Here is a 17026-nt window from a genome sequence, read left to right on the forward strand (position 1 = left end):
ATCTACAGATGTTTTCTTTTTAATAATAATAATACTAGATAAGTGCACTTCCACAAAGATTATATCATATTATCCTCACACTAATATCCCCAGGGAAGATATTATCCTCATCGTACATATGGAAACAGGCTCAAAGAGGTTAAACAGCTTGTCTAATGACAAATGGAAAGTAATGACCTCTAAGGATTCTAGCTGCTAGTCTGCTATTCTTTCCACTTTGTGTGGATTGCCTATCTATGAAACAGAAAAAAAGGAGATTAGGTGTGCCTCCCATTAGCTATGTCTAAATCAGCAGAAATAAACCAACAAAACAAGGTCAGCTTTTATTCTCTAAATTGTGATCATCTTACATGGACTTGAATGCATGTAGCAGCTTAAAAATTATTAAAATTATTGCTATATCCCTTTTTCAAAATAATTATATCCACAGACCTCCTCTCACATTACATCCTGTAGAGAATGTCACTGTTGGGAAGATCATGAAACAGCCTCACAGTAAAGAAACTTTTCCTGTTCTTCTGCCCAAATTTGCCTTTCCTGGTGTTAGCTGCTTTCTCCTAATGACTGTCTAGAGAACATGCCCAGTGCATTTTCTTTGTTCCACAGAAGAAGCCGCAGAACTTTGGATTTTAATTTGAAAAATAAATAAATGCCCTTGAAAAGGACGGATGCACTCTCCTAAGGCTTCTTTCATTAATATGAGCTTCATGAAAGGCAGAGTTCAATAATGGGGTTCAAGGTTAGAGGCAGAAGACCACACAAACTTGGAGAAGCCTTAAAAAATTAGAGAGGAAAATGTGGTTTATTAGTTATACTAGTTACAGAATGAACAGCATATTGTATGTGCTGTGTTAGAGGTATGTTATGAATAACAAAAGCCCTGGAGCATTTACATATTTGTTTTCAGCAATCCTGGCAGTTGGACTTCACCATTCTATGCCTCTTTGCCAGAATCACTAAACACTGGTACATATGGCATCTGAAGTACCATATGCCATAGAAAATGTTAGCTGATGCCTATACTTCTATATTATATTTCTATTTCAGATTTTTGCAGTTTGAACAAAGAATAGTAGAAAAAACAAAATATTGGACAAGCAGTAAACAGTAAAGTGAAAAAAAAATGCCTTCAGAGAAAGCAAATAAAGGAAATGAATCTACCATGACTTAACATGGCTATATGGTAATGAATCAGATATGGGAAGTAATTGTTTTCTATGAATAAATTTAGATAGCCTTTCATTCTATTATTTTGGAGCTAAAGGCTGCAACGTGAATAGTGAGAGTTGACATATTTTTCTTATCTTATTCTTTCTGACATTTCTTGCTAAAATCATAATCTCCATTTGATTGAAATTAATTAACATGAAGGTTATAGTCAGTGGCATCTAAAATCTAGGTTAAAAGAGAAAATTCAAATATTAGGAATTATTTTGCAATACTTATTTAGATTTTTGATTGAGATTTTTCAGCTAGCATCTAGGGATTTTTTGTTTTTGTTCTTAGACACAGAAAGACTCTAAAGTTAAAATCAACATAATTGAATACTTAGCTCTCTCAAAACAGAGAAACAAACAAAATCTCATAGCCAACTGTGATATTGTAATTTATAAAAAATATATATATTTGATCATTCAGATGGCCAAAATGTATTTCTCATATATATTTGGTCTTCATTCACAGTTCCTTGCTCACAGTTCCCAAAACCCTGGAATTCCCTGAGCTGTAAGAGTAATGGGAGCATCTTTTGTTATAATATTTGGTCTCTTATTCTCAGGCCCTGAAATTGCTTCAGAGCCATAAAGCTGAAAAAGGTATCTTGTTATTCACACAAACTCCTATTCTACCACAATTCATGTTAATAAAGGTGACTTCTGGAGCACCTAAGACTGGAACTGTTGCCAAGGGAACCAATTATGACCAGAGGGGTGGGACTTTTAGTTCCCCCCTGATTTCTGCAGAGGTGGAAGGGCTAAAGGCTGAATCAATCACGAACAGCCAATGAGTTATCAATCATGACCATGTAACGAAGCCTCCATAAAAACCTAAAAGAAGGGAATTCAGAGAGTTTCCAAGTTTGGGAGCCAGAATGAGTCCACATGCCATCAATGCCAGGAGCCAAGCTCCAAGACAGAAGCTCCTTTGCTCAGGACTCACCCATGTATCTCTTCATCTGGTTGTTGATTCATATACTTTAATATCTTTTGTAATAAATTAGTAATAAGGTAAGTAAAATGTTTTTCTGACTTCTGTGAACTGTTCTAGAAAATCATCAAAACCCAAGGAATGGGTTATGGGAACCTCTGATTTATAGCCGGTTGTTTGGAAGTACAGGTAACAACGTGGGCTTGCAAATGGCATCTAAAGTGGAAGGCATCTTGTGGGACTGAGCCCTTTACCTGTGGAATCTGATGCTATCTCCAGGTATTCCTGTACTCTAGAAACAATCCCACCCCAAATTGGAAGTCTGGTAACAAGATACCTCTTTCAGAAGTATTGTATGTTGCCCAATAAGATGCATAATTGTATGTGACATAGAATCTTAAGCTTTTCCTAAGAGTTTGTTCTGTATGGGGTCTATGAAGAGATCTATGTAAACTAAGGGCTGTATTTTTCATGTCCTAATCATTCCAGAACCAAGAATCCCAGGATCCCACACCTACCCAAAGAAACTAAATGTACATCAGGACTATTCTGTAATGCTAGCATGATTCCCTTGACAGAGCTCTAAACCTAAAACCATATATGTGTTTCCTAGGGCTTCCATGACAAATTAGTACAAACTCTGTAGCAAAACAACAGAAATTAGTTATTTCACTGTTCTGGGGGCTAGAAGTCCAAAATCAAGGTGTTGTTCTCTCTGAAGGCTCTAAGGGAGAAAACTTCTTGGTCTCTTCCAACTTCTAATGGCTCCAAGAATCCCTTAGCTTGTGGCTACATAACTCCAATCTCTGCCTCCCTCTTTCCATGCCCTTCTCCTCACCTTTGATCATGTCTCTCTTCTGTGTGTCTCTTATAAAAGGGACCCTTGACACTGGATTTAGAGCCCATTCACATAATGTGGATGATTTCATCTTCAAATCCTTAACTTAATTACATCTGAAAATCTCTTTTTCCAAGTAAGATCACATTCACAGATTCTAGGGACTAGAATGTGGATATATTTTTTGGAGAGCAGCAGCATTCAACCCAATACAACCCGTTCTCTGCCCCCTAAAATTCACATCTGTCTCACATGTAAAATATATTCACTCTATCCCAACATCCTCCAAAGTCTCAACTCATTATAGCATCAATTCTAAGTCCCAAACCTCATCTAAATATCATCAGCTCAAAAGTTCCAAATCTCATCATCTACATCAAGTATGAGTTACATTCTGAATATGATCCATCCTGGGACAAAATTTCTTTCTGTGGACATGTAAAACAAGAGAAGAAGTTGATTGTATTTTAAAATACAATGGTGGGGGGAACCTGGGTGGCTAAGCTGGTTAAGTCTCTGACTCTTGATTTCAGCTCATGATCTCACAGTTCATGAGATCAAGGCCTGACCTGGGCTCTGTGCTACAGCGTGGGGCCTGCTTGAGATTCTCTCTCTCGCTCTCTCTCTCTGCCCGTCCTCACACATATGAGGCTCTCTCTCCCCCCAAGATAAATAAATAAACTTATAAAATAATAAAATTAATTAAAATAAAATAAAATAAAATAAAATAAAATGGTGGGATGGGCATAAACATTAGACATAGGATAGACATTCCCATTCCCTAAGGGAGTAAGAGAGTCATTGCAAGGAATAAAGGGGTCACTAGTCCCAGGTAAGTTTGAAATACATAATGAAAAATTCTGTTAAGTTTTAAGGGCTGTGAATAATACCCTGTCTTAATGCTCTGCCCACTAAGACTCCATAGGCTTCTGTACAACCAACCTGCAGTGGCTCTACCCTTGGAATCATTATTACTTTTTCCTGAAGGGTAGCATATGTTTGCAGTTGCAATTTCCTGCTTGAGTAATTTTGGAAGCCCAACAGCTTTCTCTCATTATGTCCTGTTTCTGTCCCTTTCAGTCCAAGTTAGCAGTGTTCCTGCTGATATAAGATTCTCAAAAGACATGTGGGTCTCTCATGTATGTCACAGGGTCTACAGTATTAGATATTTCCTGGATAACCCCATCACTCCTGCCTTCTACCCAGATGATTGAGTGGATCCATGAGTTACACCCTAATTGTTTCAGCAAGTTAATCCAGCCATACACTCGGTCTTCTCTCTCCAGAACACACTTTCTTGATAGTGAATTTCCTAATGTTAGCATCCTTTGCAATCTGGATAGACCAAGAACTTCCAAAATCAAGTGCTGGCTCCTTTTTCCTCACAGCTTCTTCCTTAATTTATCTCTTTCCTCTAGCATTATACTAAGCAGAAAGAAAATACCAGCCTGCATCTTCAGTACTTTGCTTGGAAACTCTTCTGCAACATATTCAATTACATCATTTACAATTTCTGTTTTCTCCACAACTGTAGAGCACAATGCAGCCAAGTTTTATACCACTATATAACAATTCCTCCAGTTATATATAAAATTCCTTCAGTTTCCAATAATGTGTTCCTCTTTTCCTTCTGAATCTTTACCAGAATTGCCTTTTCGACCAACTGTCTCCTCAAGGCAATCTAGATTTTTCTACTATGTGCTCAAATTTCTTCTAGCCACTACCCATTACCCAGTTGTTATATACCCAGAGATGGCCTCTGTGCATTGTCTTCTATGCTGTTTACTTCTTAACAGCAGACTGTGACTCATTAGCTCAAAATCCCACCAGTGTCAAACTCAAATTTTCACACAACCAACTGTTCTAAACTTACCCCAAATAAGCAGATTTTTTAGCCATGTATAGCTTGCCTGCTTTGCTACCCCATACAATTACATACATGTATTAGCCACAGACAAGATAAAGACCCTAAAGTGCTGAAACTCTTCAGAACTCTCTGACCTAGAGAATCCTCCTGTCGGGCTGCTAAATGACCTCACCTCTCCTACCTGCCAACCCTTACAAGTTCTCTTGCCCTCTTCCAAGTGATGGCCCCCATCTGTGGCCTCTGGACAGTCTCATGCTCAAACTCACCAAAGCGTTGCCCAAATAAAGGCTGTTTATTAATCCAAGTTATATTTTTTCTTTTATCAAGCATGCTTTTGACATTATGATTAAGAACACTTTGCTAAATGCCACATCATGAGGATTTGCTTCTATATTTCTTCTACAAGTTTTATAGTTTTTGGCTTTACATGTAGAGCTGATCTATTTGCATGAATATTGGTATAAAGTGTGAAATTTAGTTGTTTTCTTTTGGAAAGGTTTTTGGTGTTTTTTTGTTTTTTGGGGTTTTTTTGGGATATGAACATCCAATTTTTCCAACGCTATTTGTCGATACAACTGTTCTTTCCCTATTTAATAATTTTTGTACTTTTGCCAAAAATCAAATGGTTTTATTTCTATGGGTCTATTTCTGTATTCTCTATCCCGTTCTTTTTGTCTCTTCTTTTGCCAATACCACACTGTCTTGATTGCTGTAGCTTCATAGTAAGTCTAGAATTCAGGTAATATAAATTCTCTAAATTTATTCTTCTTTTTCAAAATTGTTTTAGCTACTCTATTCCCTTTGTCTTTCCATATAAATTTTATAATCTAGTCTATATCTACAAAATATCCCCCTGTAATTTTGATAACTGTGTTATATCTATACATACATTTAGGAACAATTGACAATTTTCTTACATTGAGTATTTCAATCCATAAGTAAGGCATATCTCTCTATTATTTAAATTTTCTCTGATTTTTTTTGGTCAGCATTTTTATTTTTAGCATATAAATACTACACAGTTTGGTTAGATTTATTCATAGGCATTTCCCCTTTTTGTCAGAAACTTCTTTAAGTTTAAAAAAAAATTGGTATCTAATAGTTCATTGGCAACATGCACAATGATTGTTTTGTGTACTGACCTTATGAAGTTGTGTTCAGTGACCTTGCTTGACTCATACATTTGTCCTAAAATTTTAAAAACAAATTCCTGGAAATTATTTATGTTGGAAATAATGTCGCCTACAAACAGGGACAGTTTATTTCTTCCTTTCCACCCCAAACATCTTTAATTTCTTTTGCCTGACTTAGTGAAATGGCTAGGACTGCCAGGATGATGTTCAATAATAATAATGAAAGTGGACATTTCTGCCTTTTACCAGTCATAGGAAACATTTAAGTGCAGCTCTTTCTTCCCATGGGTCCTGTTCCTGTACTTTAATAAAGCCATTCTTTTTGCACCAAAAATATCTCAACAATTCTTTCTTGACGGTTCATTTCCAGACCCTAAGCCACATCAAATCACATTATTTTGGTGCCCAACATTCAGCCTGAGTCTTCTCATCTGGACTGCGACCCTCAGTGCAAACTTGGAATATAGTGTGACTGCTAACATGCTTTCTCGTTGCCGTGAATCTGTGGAAGACCTCAAACTTCTCTTCAAATGACAATGAAGGACTAGAGCACGTCACTTGGCACATGGAAGCTCTTAATAAGTACACACTCAAAGACCTAAATTACACTCAAAATAGCACTCCCCTATTAAATACTAAAGTAACACAAATGCTTAATGCAGTTTTTATAAAATAAAATGGCATTAGATATTTTAACTGCTGCACAAAGTGGAACATGTGCTATCATAAAAACAGAATGTTGTGTATATATTCCAGATTATCACAAAAATGTAACAGGATTGTTAAAAGATATAAATACTCCAATTGGTGCTTTATATGATCGATCTGTCTCTCTCTCTCCCTCTCTGTCTGTCTCTGTCTCTCTTCTTCAGTGATTGGTTAAACTCCTGGAGTGGAGGAAAATTTTGGTCAATGATGAAAGGCTTTTTTTTTTTTTTTATTGGGCTTTATTTTCCTCATAATATTATGAGGAATAATAATAATATTAACCTTATTTGTTTTCTTTTCCAGTGTCTCCCTGCCTGGTGCCTAGACTCCTTCCCTGCATTTGGTAACTCCTATATATAAAAATTCCCCAACTGACCAATGTTGAGCCATAGGTAGGGAAAACTCCATGCCCCTACTCAGCAGGAAGAAGTTAGAGAAGATAAGACTTTCCACTCTCAACAACCTTAAAGATTTAAGAGTCAAAATTGTTCAGAGGGGACTGACGTGGAGAACAAAAGCAAAAGAAAATGTGGATAAAATTAAATCTCCTTACAACTTGCAGCCCATTGACAAATACTTGAGACAGGCAGAGTATGACATTCCTCCAGGAACTCCCAACTATCTCAATGCCTTCCTAGAGGGAAAACAACAACAACAACAAAAACCTTAACTTGACAATAGTCAGCTATACTATAAGTCTTCTTTAACATATGAAAATCTTTTTGGAAACTTCCTTTATCTCTACCCCTCCCAACTTAAAAATATAAAACCAATCACTCCTCACAATCCCAGTGCAGCTCTTTCTGTCCAGGGGTCCTGTCCCTGTACTTTAATAAAACTACCTTTTTTGTACCAAAAAAAAAAAAAAAATCATAGGAAACATTCTATCACCAGCAAGTACAATATTAGCTGCAGATTCTTTGTAGTTGTCTTTTATGAAAAGTTCTCTATTTCCAGCTTGCAAAGAATTTTTATCAAAAATGGATGTTGAATTTTATCAAATACTATGTAAGGATCAAGTGACACAATTATGTGGATTTTTCTTTGTGAAATTGTTAATAAGGTAGATTAAGTTGATTAACTCTCAAATATTGAACCAGCCTTGCATTTCTTGGATAAATCTCATTTTTCTTTAGTGTCACTTTCATTTTCTGGATGGTTGGATTCAACGTATTAATATTTTACTGGGGACTTTGTGTCTATGTTCTTGAGAGCTATTGATCTGTGAAATATTTTGGTTTGGTTTTTTCCCATATTTGACTTGGTTTCAGAACATTGTCTCATAAAATTGTGATATATTTCCCTCTCTTTTATTTTCTGAAATAAATTGTGTAGAATTACTGTTAAGTCTCCTTTAAACATTTAGCACATTCACCAGTTAAGCCATGTAAGCATGGAGATTTCTTTTTCAGAAAGATTGTTTTTGTTTTTGTTTGTTTGTTACTATGATTTCAGCTTCTTAATAGTTATAGTACTGTTCGGGGTATCTATTCTATCTTGGGTGAGTTTTGGTAGTTTGTGGTTGTCACAGAATTGGCATTTCATCTAATCTCATAGATTTGTCCATCGTTTTATAGTCAGCCTTTTCCTTCTCAGTCTTGCTAGAGGTTTCTCAATTTTATTAATCTTTTCAAAGAACCAGCTTGTGTTTTCATTGATTATAATTTCTATTTATTTTTTAAATTTCTTTTATTTCTATTCTTATCTTTCTTATTTTCTTCTCCTTCTTTTGGGTTTATTTTCCCTTTTCTAGTTTAAAGCAGAAGCTTAGACTATTGATTTGAGACTTTAATCTTTTTTAATGTAAGCATCTAATGTTATAAATTTCCTCCTAAGTACTTTAACTCTGTCCCACAAATCTTGTTATGCATTTTTATTTTCTTTCATTTCAAAATATTTTCTAATTTATCTTAAAATTCCCAATTTGATGCATGGACTATTTAGAAATGTGTTTAAATTATAAATGTCTGGAAATTTTCCTATTTGTTTCTTGCTTACTATCTTTCTGATATCTGGTTTTTCCTTAGTAACCATGTACATATGGAAAGAAGTATTACTACTGTTGTTTGGATGAGTGTTCCAGAAGTTAAAATTAAGTCCCACTGTTTGATGGTGATGTTCAATTATTCTACACCTTTGTTTATTTTCTTTCTATTCATTCAACTATTACTGTGAGAGTTTTTTCATCTGCAATATAACTGTGTAATTGCTTTCACTTTTGTCATATGTAATATAAAGCACTGTTATTAGGTGGATACAGATTTAAGACTGTATGAATTATTGATAATGTGTCTCTTTTATCATTATGATAAATGATCATTTTTTATCCCTGGTACTTTTTAGCTATGAAATCTATGTGAGCTATTCACATAGCCACTGTAGCTTTCTATTGATTAATGTTTTCAGGTATTATGTTTTATCTTTTTTACTTTCAATCTATGTCATTATATTTGCAATGATTGCTTTGTGATAGCATAAATTTGGTTCATGTTTTTTTTTTTTTTTCTTATCCATTCTGACCATGTCTGTATTTTCTATTGATGTGTTTAGGCCATTTGCATTTAACGTGATTAGTGATATGTTTGCATTCAGGTCTGCCACTTTATTATTTCTTTTTGTTCATTTATCTGTTTTTTGTTACTCTGTTTTCCCTTTACTGACTTCTTTTGGGTTATGTAAACATTTTTGGGTATTCATTTCAATTTATCTATTATGTTTCTGACTATCTCTCTTTGCATAGCATTTTTAGCAACTGCTCTAAGGATAGGAGATAACTAGTCATCTTTTCACAGTCTACTTAGAATGAATATTTCACCAGTTAAAGCAAAATATAGATATATTACCACCACAGGTGTCTCTTTAGTCTCTCCCACAATGAAAATTCTATCAGAAAATGTTTCCTCACTTTGTGTTGAGTTGTGGTAAGATATACATAAAGGTTACCATCTCAACCCTTTTTAAGTGTACCATTCTGTGGAATTAAGTTCATTCACATTATTTTGCAATCTTTATCTATCATCAGAACTTTTTCATCACCCCCAAATGAAACTCTATACCCCATTAAACTGTAACTTCCCTACCTTCTCCCCCAACTATTCTACATTTCTTCATGAATTTGACTGCTCTAATTAACTCATATAAATAGAGTCCTAGCATATTTGTTCTTTTATGTCTGGCTTATTTCCCTCAGCATAAGTTTTCAAGATTCATCCAGGTTGCAGCTTATATCAGTACATCATTACTTTTTAGGGCTAAATATTATTCCATTCTCTGAATATAAAATAATTTATCAATTTATCAGTTGACGAACATTTGGATTGTTCCCACTTTTTAGCTGTGATGAATAATGCTGCTGGATGACATAACTCTATGTTTAACTTTCTGAGAAACTGTCACATATTTGTTAACACTTGTTATTGTCTGTCTTTTTTTACTAGAGCCACACTAGTCTGTGTGATGTAGCATTTCATTTAAGTTTTCATTTGCATTTCCCCAATGAATAATAATGTTTAGCATCTTTCCATATGATTATTGGCCACTTTCTATCTTCCTTAGAAAAATGTCTATTCAAATCCTTTGGTCAATCTTTCATTGGGTTATTTAATTTTTTACTACTGAGTAGTAAGAGTTCTTTCTATACTCTAGATACAAGACCCTTATCAGATATACGATTTGCCAATTCGCAACTTATCTATTTTTTTTCCTCTGTTGTTTGTGATTTTGGTGCCATGTCATAGAAACCTTTCCCAAATACAAGGTCATGAAGATTTTACCCCTATGTTTTTTTCTAACAGTTTTCCAATTTTTGCTCTTACATTTAGGTCTTTGATCTGGTTTGAGTTAAATTTTGTATATGGTGTTAAATTATAAGGAATAATTATATTACTTAAAATGAGTTTTTCTGGTGATCAGTCAGGTATGGACACAAAATAAAAGCATAGAGAGATGTATATACTTTAAAGATACTTCTTATACTCACAAAACAGTGAGTGATAAGAGAAAGACATGGCACACCACTCAGGGGGCTATGTGGGAATAGCTCCCAGAGAGCTGGTTTAACCAAGCAGGCTTGTATTTTTCTCTAAACACATGGAATATGGTACCCCATAACCTTCTGGCCTCCACTATTTCTGCTGGGAAGTCAGCTCTTAATCTTATTGAGGTTCTCTGATAAGTGACATGTCATTTTCCTCTTTCTGCCTACAAGATTTTCTCCTTTCCTTTGACTTTCACCATATTTACTATGATGTGCCGATTATGGGTCTCTTTTCATCTATCCTACTGAAATTCATTGAGTTCCTGGATGTGTAGGTTATTGATTTTCAACAAATTTAGGGATTCTTCAGTTACTATTTCTTATTTTTCTTCCTCTTTCTTCTTCCTTCTGGTGATATTACTACTATTATACACACTTTGGTACACTTACGTATGGTGTCCCATACTTTTCTCAGGCTCTGTTAATTTTTCTTCCTTCTTTTTTTCTCTCTGTTCATCAGCTTATACACTCTCTATGAATTTATACTGAAGTCTACTAATTATTTCTTCTGCCAGTTCAAATCTACAGTTAGGCCTTTCCAGTGAATTTTTTTATCTCTGTTATTTCACTTTTGAACTACAAAGTTTCCATTTCTTTTTTAAGAAAATTTATATCTCTTTCCTTATATTATTTGATATAACATTGTCATTATACCTCCCTTTACATTAGTCATGGTTTCCTTCAGTTCTTTGAGCATAGTTGTAATGGGTACTTTAAATATTTAAACATTTTAAATATTTTTCTGTTCAATCTGACATCTGGTCATTTTCACAGGCATTTTCAGTTGCCTACTTTTTATCCAGTATATGGGTCATACTTACCTGTTCCTTTTCATGCCTTGTAGTGTTTTAATGGGAACTAAACAGTGTAGACACCTCATTGTAGCAACTCTGGGAATTAGTTCCCTGCCTCAGGTTTGCTGTTATTACCCTCCCTCCCAAACATACACATAGGCACACACATACAATATTAAGCCTCTGATGTTCTGTGATTAGGGTGGCACAGCCTATAGTTACTCGGAATGACAGTGGTACAAGTAAGATTCTCTTCCACATTTTCCTGACCACATCCAGGTGCTAAATTCTAATAAGTCCTGGAGTATTGCCCTAATGTTTTCAATAGCGCCCTCACATTTTCTAGAAATTAAAAAAAACAGTCCTAAAATTTGTCTGAAACCACAAAAGATCCTGAATAGCCAAATCCATCCTGAGAAAGAAGAACAAAGCAGGAGGCATCACACTTCTTGATTTCAAACTCCATTACCAAGCTATAATGATCAAAACAGTATAGCGACGGCATAAAAACAGACTTATAAACCAATAGAACAGAATATAAACCCATGCATATACTTGATCTAACCTTTGACAAGGGTGCCAAGAACACACAATGAAAGACAGTCACTTCAATAAATGATTTTGGCAAAACTGGATATCCACATGCAAAAGAATGAAATGGACCACAAACTTACACCATTCACAATAATTTCAAAATGGATTAAAGGCTTAACTGTAAGACCTGAAACCTTAAAACCACTTGAAGAAAACATAGGTAAAAAGCTTCCTAACATCAGTCCTGGCAGTGATTTTTTGGATATGATACCAAAAACAAAGGCAAGAAAAACAAAAATAAATACTGGGGCTATATCAAACTAAAAATCTTCTGTATAGAAAATAATGAAAAGATAAATTAAAAGGCATCTTACAAAGTGGGAGAAAATATTTGCAAACCATCTAGCTGATATTTGATCAATAACCAAAAAGAGAAGGAACTCATCCAACTTAGTAGCAAAAAAATTAATAATCTGATTTAAAAATGAAGAAAAGACCTGAGAAGATAGGTACACAAAAAAAGATGCTTAAGAGGCAAACACATGAAAAGATGCTCAACATCACTAATCATCAGAGAAATTCAAATCAAAACCACAATGAGATATCACCTCACACCTGTTAGCATGGCCATTATCCAAAAAGAAGAAATAACAAGTGTTGGCAAGGATGTGAAGAAAAGTAACCTTTGTATGCTCTTGGTGGGAATGTAAATTGGTATATCCATAATGGAAAACAGTATGGAGGTTCCTCAAAAAATTGAAAATAGAACTACTATAACATCCAGCAATCGTACCTCTAAGTAAATATCCAAAGGAAACCATCAGTATTGCAATGGTTATAATATTGCATCAGTATATTGCAAGATATCTGCACTCCCATGTTCACTGCAGTCTTACTTACAATAACCCAGATATGGAAACAACTAGTCTCTGTCAATGGATGAATGGATCAAGAAAATGTGGTACACACACAGACGAAAAAGAAAAGAAAAAGGAGTATTATTCATCCATCAAAAAGAAGGAAATCCTGCCATTTTTGACATGATGAACCTGGAAGATATTATGCTAAGTGAAATAAACCAGAAGAGAAAGACAAATACTGTATAATTTCACTTAGATAATTTTAAAAAAATCAAACTTGAGGCACCTGCCTGGGTCAACCAGTGGAGTGAATGACTCTTGATCTCAGGGTTGTGAGTTTGAGCCCCATGTTGGGTGTAGAGATTACTTTAAAATAAAATCTTTTAAAAAATAAAAAGATAAAAAAATTAAGAAGGCCAAACTCATAAAATCAGAGACTACAATGGTGGTTGCCAGGGGCTGTTGGCAGCAGGGGTGGGGAGGGCGGGTGTTGCAAGTAGGTGAGAATAAGGAAATAGGGAAATGTTAATCAAAGGATACAAACTTATAAGATGAATAGGTTTTGAGGATGTATTGTACAGTATGGTGACTACAGCTAATAATACTGCATTGTATACTTGGAATTTGTAAGGAGAGTACATCTTAATAAACATTCTCACCTAATTAAGTAAGTATATAAGGTGATAGATGTATTAATTAACTTGATTATGGTAATCATTTCACACTGTATATGTATGTCAAATCACCACCTTACATGGCATAAATATATAGAATTTCATTTATCAATTAAAACTCAATAAAGCTGGAAATAAAGGAAAAAAAAACAGCAGAATTATTCTACAAACTAATTCAATCATATTGTAGCTCCTTGGAAAGAATAGTTTCTGAGTTCAGTGTTTGATCTCTGTGCCAAACCCAGGAGGACTCCTCCCAACTCTTATTCCCAAGTTCATTCATACAAACTAGCTGGCTTACAGTCTTGGCTATACTAAATCCCCTCCAATTACCTTTTGTCACAACTTATACTGTTGTATTGTTATCGTTGTTTTTAAGCCATCTCTGTGCCCAACATGTGGCTCAAACTCACAATCCTGAGATCATGAGTCACCTGTTCTACTTGCTGAGCCAGAGAGACACCTCACAACCTATACAGTTCTTGAAAGTCACCCTTAGGTTTAAACTTCACTACTCTATTACAAATGAAATCAATTCTTTCAGGAAGAGATAAGTAGCTATCTGCTTCATGACTGGTTCCCCCCCTCCACCCACAGGCAAAATTTCTGAACTAGGTCTCCTGGGGTAGGGCCAATGACAAGCTTCTGAGTGACACCAGGGCCCCACGATTCCCAAAGCACCATACCCAAAGTAGAACCTCTATTCCACAAGTAAGGCTTAGGCAGAAGAAGGAAGTTCTGACCTCCTGACCACACTCACCTGAGACAGGTAAGCTAGGGGCAAGATTAGAAAAGCAGAAATCTTGCTCTTAATTGAAAAAACAAACAAACAAACAAACAAACAAGCAAAAACAAAAAGAAATCCTCCAGTTCGGATCTGGAGGATAAAGTGAGCCCTATGTTCTTGGTTGTAGCAGTCTGCAGTTGAGTCTATGCCCCACTGAGTTGGTAAGAGGCAGGAAGGAAGTGCTCTTGGTTCAAATACCACAGACTTTAATTGATCCTACCAAATTTTCATAGATTTTCTTGAATATACCTTTCTTCATTTGCTATTTGCCTTCAGGCGGTCCTTTAAAGGATTATTTTTTGTATATATATAATTTTCACTAGTTTCACTGGGGGATGGTTCAACAGAGCTCCCCATTCTGTCATGTCAGAAGTTGGTCTATTTCAGTTACCTGTATTGTTTAGTTGTATATGGTACTTACAAAAGTATTCATGCTTGCTTCTCACTAACTTTTCTAGAGTTAATTTGTTTCTCTCCACTGAAATAATGACTGCTAATTTTTTTTTCCTAAGTAACGTATTTTTTTTAATTTAATAATTTAAATTCAAGTTCATTAACATACCACGTAGTACTGGTTTCAGGAGTAGAACCCAGTGATTCATCACTTACATATAACACCTAGTGCTCATGCCACCAAATGCCCTCCTTAATGCCCATCACCCATTTAACCCATCCCTCCACCTACCTCCACTCCAGTAACCCTCAGTTTGTTCTCTGTATTTAAGAGTCTCTTATGGTTTGCCTCCCTGTTTTTTATCGTATTTTTCCTTCACTTCCCCTATGTTCATCCGTTTTGTTTAATTCCACATTATGAGTGAAATCATATGAAATTTGTCTTTCTCTTATTTCAAAACTTATAATACACTGTAGTTCCATCCACATTGTTGCAAATGGGAAGATTTCATTCTTTTTAGTCACCAAGTAATATTTATACCACATCTTCTTTATTCATTCATCAGTCAATGGACATTTGGGCTCTTTCCATAATTTGGCTATTGTTAATAGAGCTGCTACAACATTGGGGTGCATGTACCCCTTTTATTCAGCATTTTTGTATCCTTTGGATAAATATCTAGCAATGCAATTGCTGGGTCATAGGTAGCTCAATTTTTAATTTTTTGAGGAACCTCCATACTGTTTTCCAGAGTGCCTGCATCAGTTTGCATTCAGTGACTGCTAGTTTTATTATCAGTACTCTCAATTTCTCAAACTCTTAGTTTCTAGAAATTCAGAAATGAGGCTTTTGTTTGTTAATATCCAGAGTGAACACTGAAGACTGTGATACTAGTTATAATATCTATCTAAAATTACGGAAGAAAATAGGTGTCTCTACCACTGTCCTCTTTTATCATTTTATCTCTGGGTTGGTTAATTCAGGTTTAGGAGGAAAGGATAGGGATGGCAAAGTTGGAAAGAGGAAAAGTTACTGCAGTCTGAAGTCCACAAAGACTCTGAACTCATGGGGAGAAGTTAGTAGGACTTCCTGTTGCTGTGAGGTTGATATGTTATGAGGTAGTCACCTTTTGCTGAAGCCTGGCTGGCTTCCTTGAAAGTAACAGTCAGCAAGTGACTAACCAGGCCTAGCAAGACTGATCCTGACACAGGAAGCCACAAAATGATGAGAGACCTGGGGATGCCCAAAGGAAGTTCATAGGGCGTACTCTCCAATTATTCTAGGTCTTGGCTTGCAAAGTCTGCCAAGACCTCAGGAAATCTTTCATGAGTGCCAGTAGGAACCTTTCAGCCAAAGTGCTGTGAAAGATGATTCTTAAAAACTTGGATGCTTATGTTTGCAAAGCCTGTTTTTACTCTCAGTTGAAAAAATGTTTGCGGAGAGGGTTCTCTGAGAATCTTATTTATGACTAATAACAATTGTGTGCTGATTATTCTCCATTTGTCTCCTTGAGATTCAGTCTGTATCCTTCTATGCCTAGCTCGAAGTCCTCAGAAGCTGAGCCATGCAGACTCATCACCATGTTCCAACACCTTGCCACCTAGTTTCCTGTTGGGTTTGGCCAATGGAAGATATCAACATGAAACCGGAATGTTTGAGAAGAGAGAGACTGGCATTCTTTCCTGCTTCCTTTTTGCTATACCACTTGCTCTCTGGCAGTAGCTGTATCTCTATTTCACTGGGCCACTCCTTCACAGTTGCAGTCCAGAAACACTAATTTCTCTCCAAAGAGTTTCTTACTAAGCTGTTTCTGTATGCTTCATCATCTCATTTATTCCCATAACTATGCCCACATCTTTTTAAATAGTCTCTTCATTTGGACTGAATTGTTTCCTGCTGGGTCCCTAACAATTACTACATTTTAAAACCTATTGGGGTGTCTGGGTGGCTCAGTCACTTGAGCATCTGACTCCTGATTTCAGCTCAAGTCATGATCCCAGTGTCCTAGAGATCCCATGTCCCAGGGATCCCATGTCTCAGGGATCTGACCCCATGTTGAGCTCCATGTTGAGCATGGAGTTTGCTTAAGATTCTCTCTCTCCCTCTGCCCCTCTCCCCCACTCATGTGCTCTCTCTCATGAAATAAATAAAATAAAATAAAATAAAATAAAATAAAATAAAATAAAATAATAAATAAAGCCTATCTAAGCCTCACCATAACCCTGCAAGATACTATTATTTCCCATTTATAGATTA

General features: G+C 35.7%; 1 long non-coding RNA gene across 2 annotated transcripts; it reads left to right on the forward strand.

Annotated features, from left to right (window-relative positions):
• Positions 1–1082: 1082 nt before the first annotated feature.
• On the forward strand, positions 1083–16925 carry LOC125922854 (uncharacterized). 2 transcript variants are annotated; one of them, XR_007457804.1, is made up of 4 exons: positions 1198–2225; positions 6354–6565; positions 6995–7034; positions 16311–16925. It is a non-coding gene; the product is annotated as an uncharacterized LOC125922854 (long non-coding RNA). The 2 variants fall into 2 exon arrangements; XR_007457805.1 differs by lacking the exons at positions 6995–7034; positions 16311–16925 and having other exon boundaries at positions 1083–2225; positions 6354–6633.
• The last annotated feature ends 101 nt before the right edge of the window (positions 16926–17026 follow it).

Source organism: Panthera uncia, chromosome B1 (assembly GCF_023721935.1).
Source record: "Panthera uncia isolate 11264 chromosome B1, Puncia_PCG_1.0, whole genome shotgun sequence".
NCBI classification, from domain to species: Eukaryota; Metazoa; Chordata; class Mammalia; order Carnivora; family Felidae; genus Panthera; species Panthera uncia.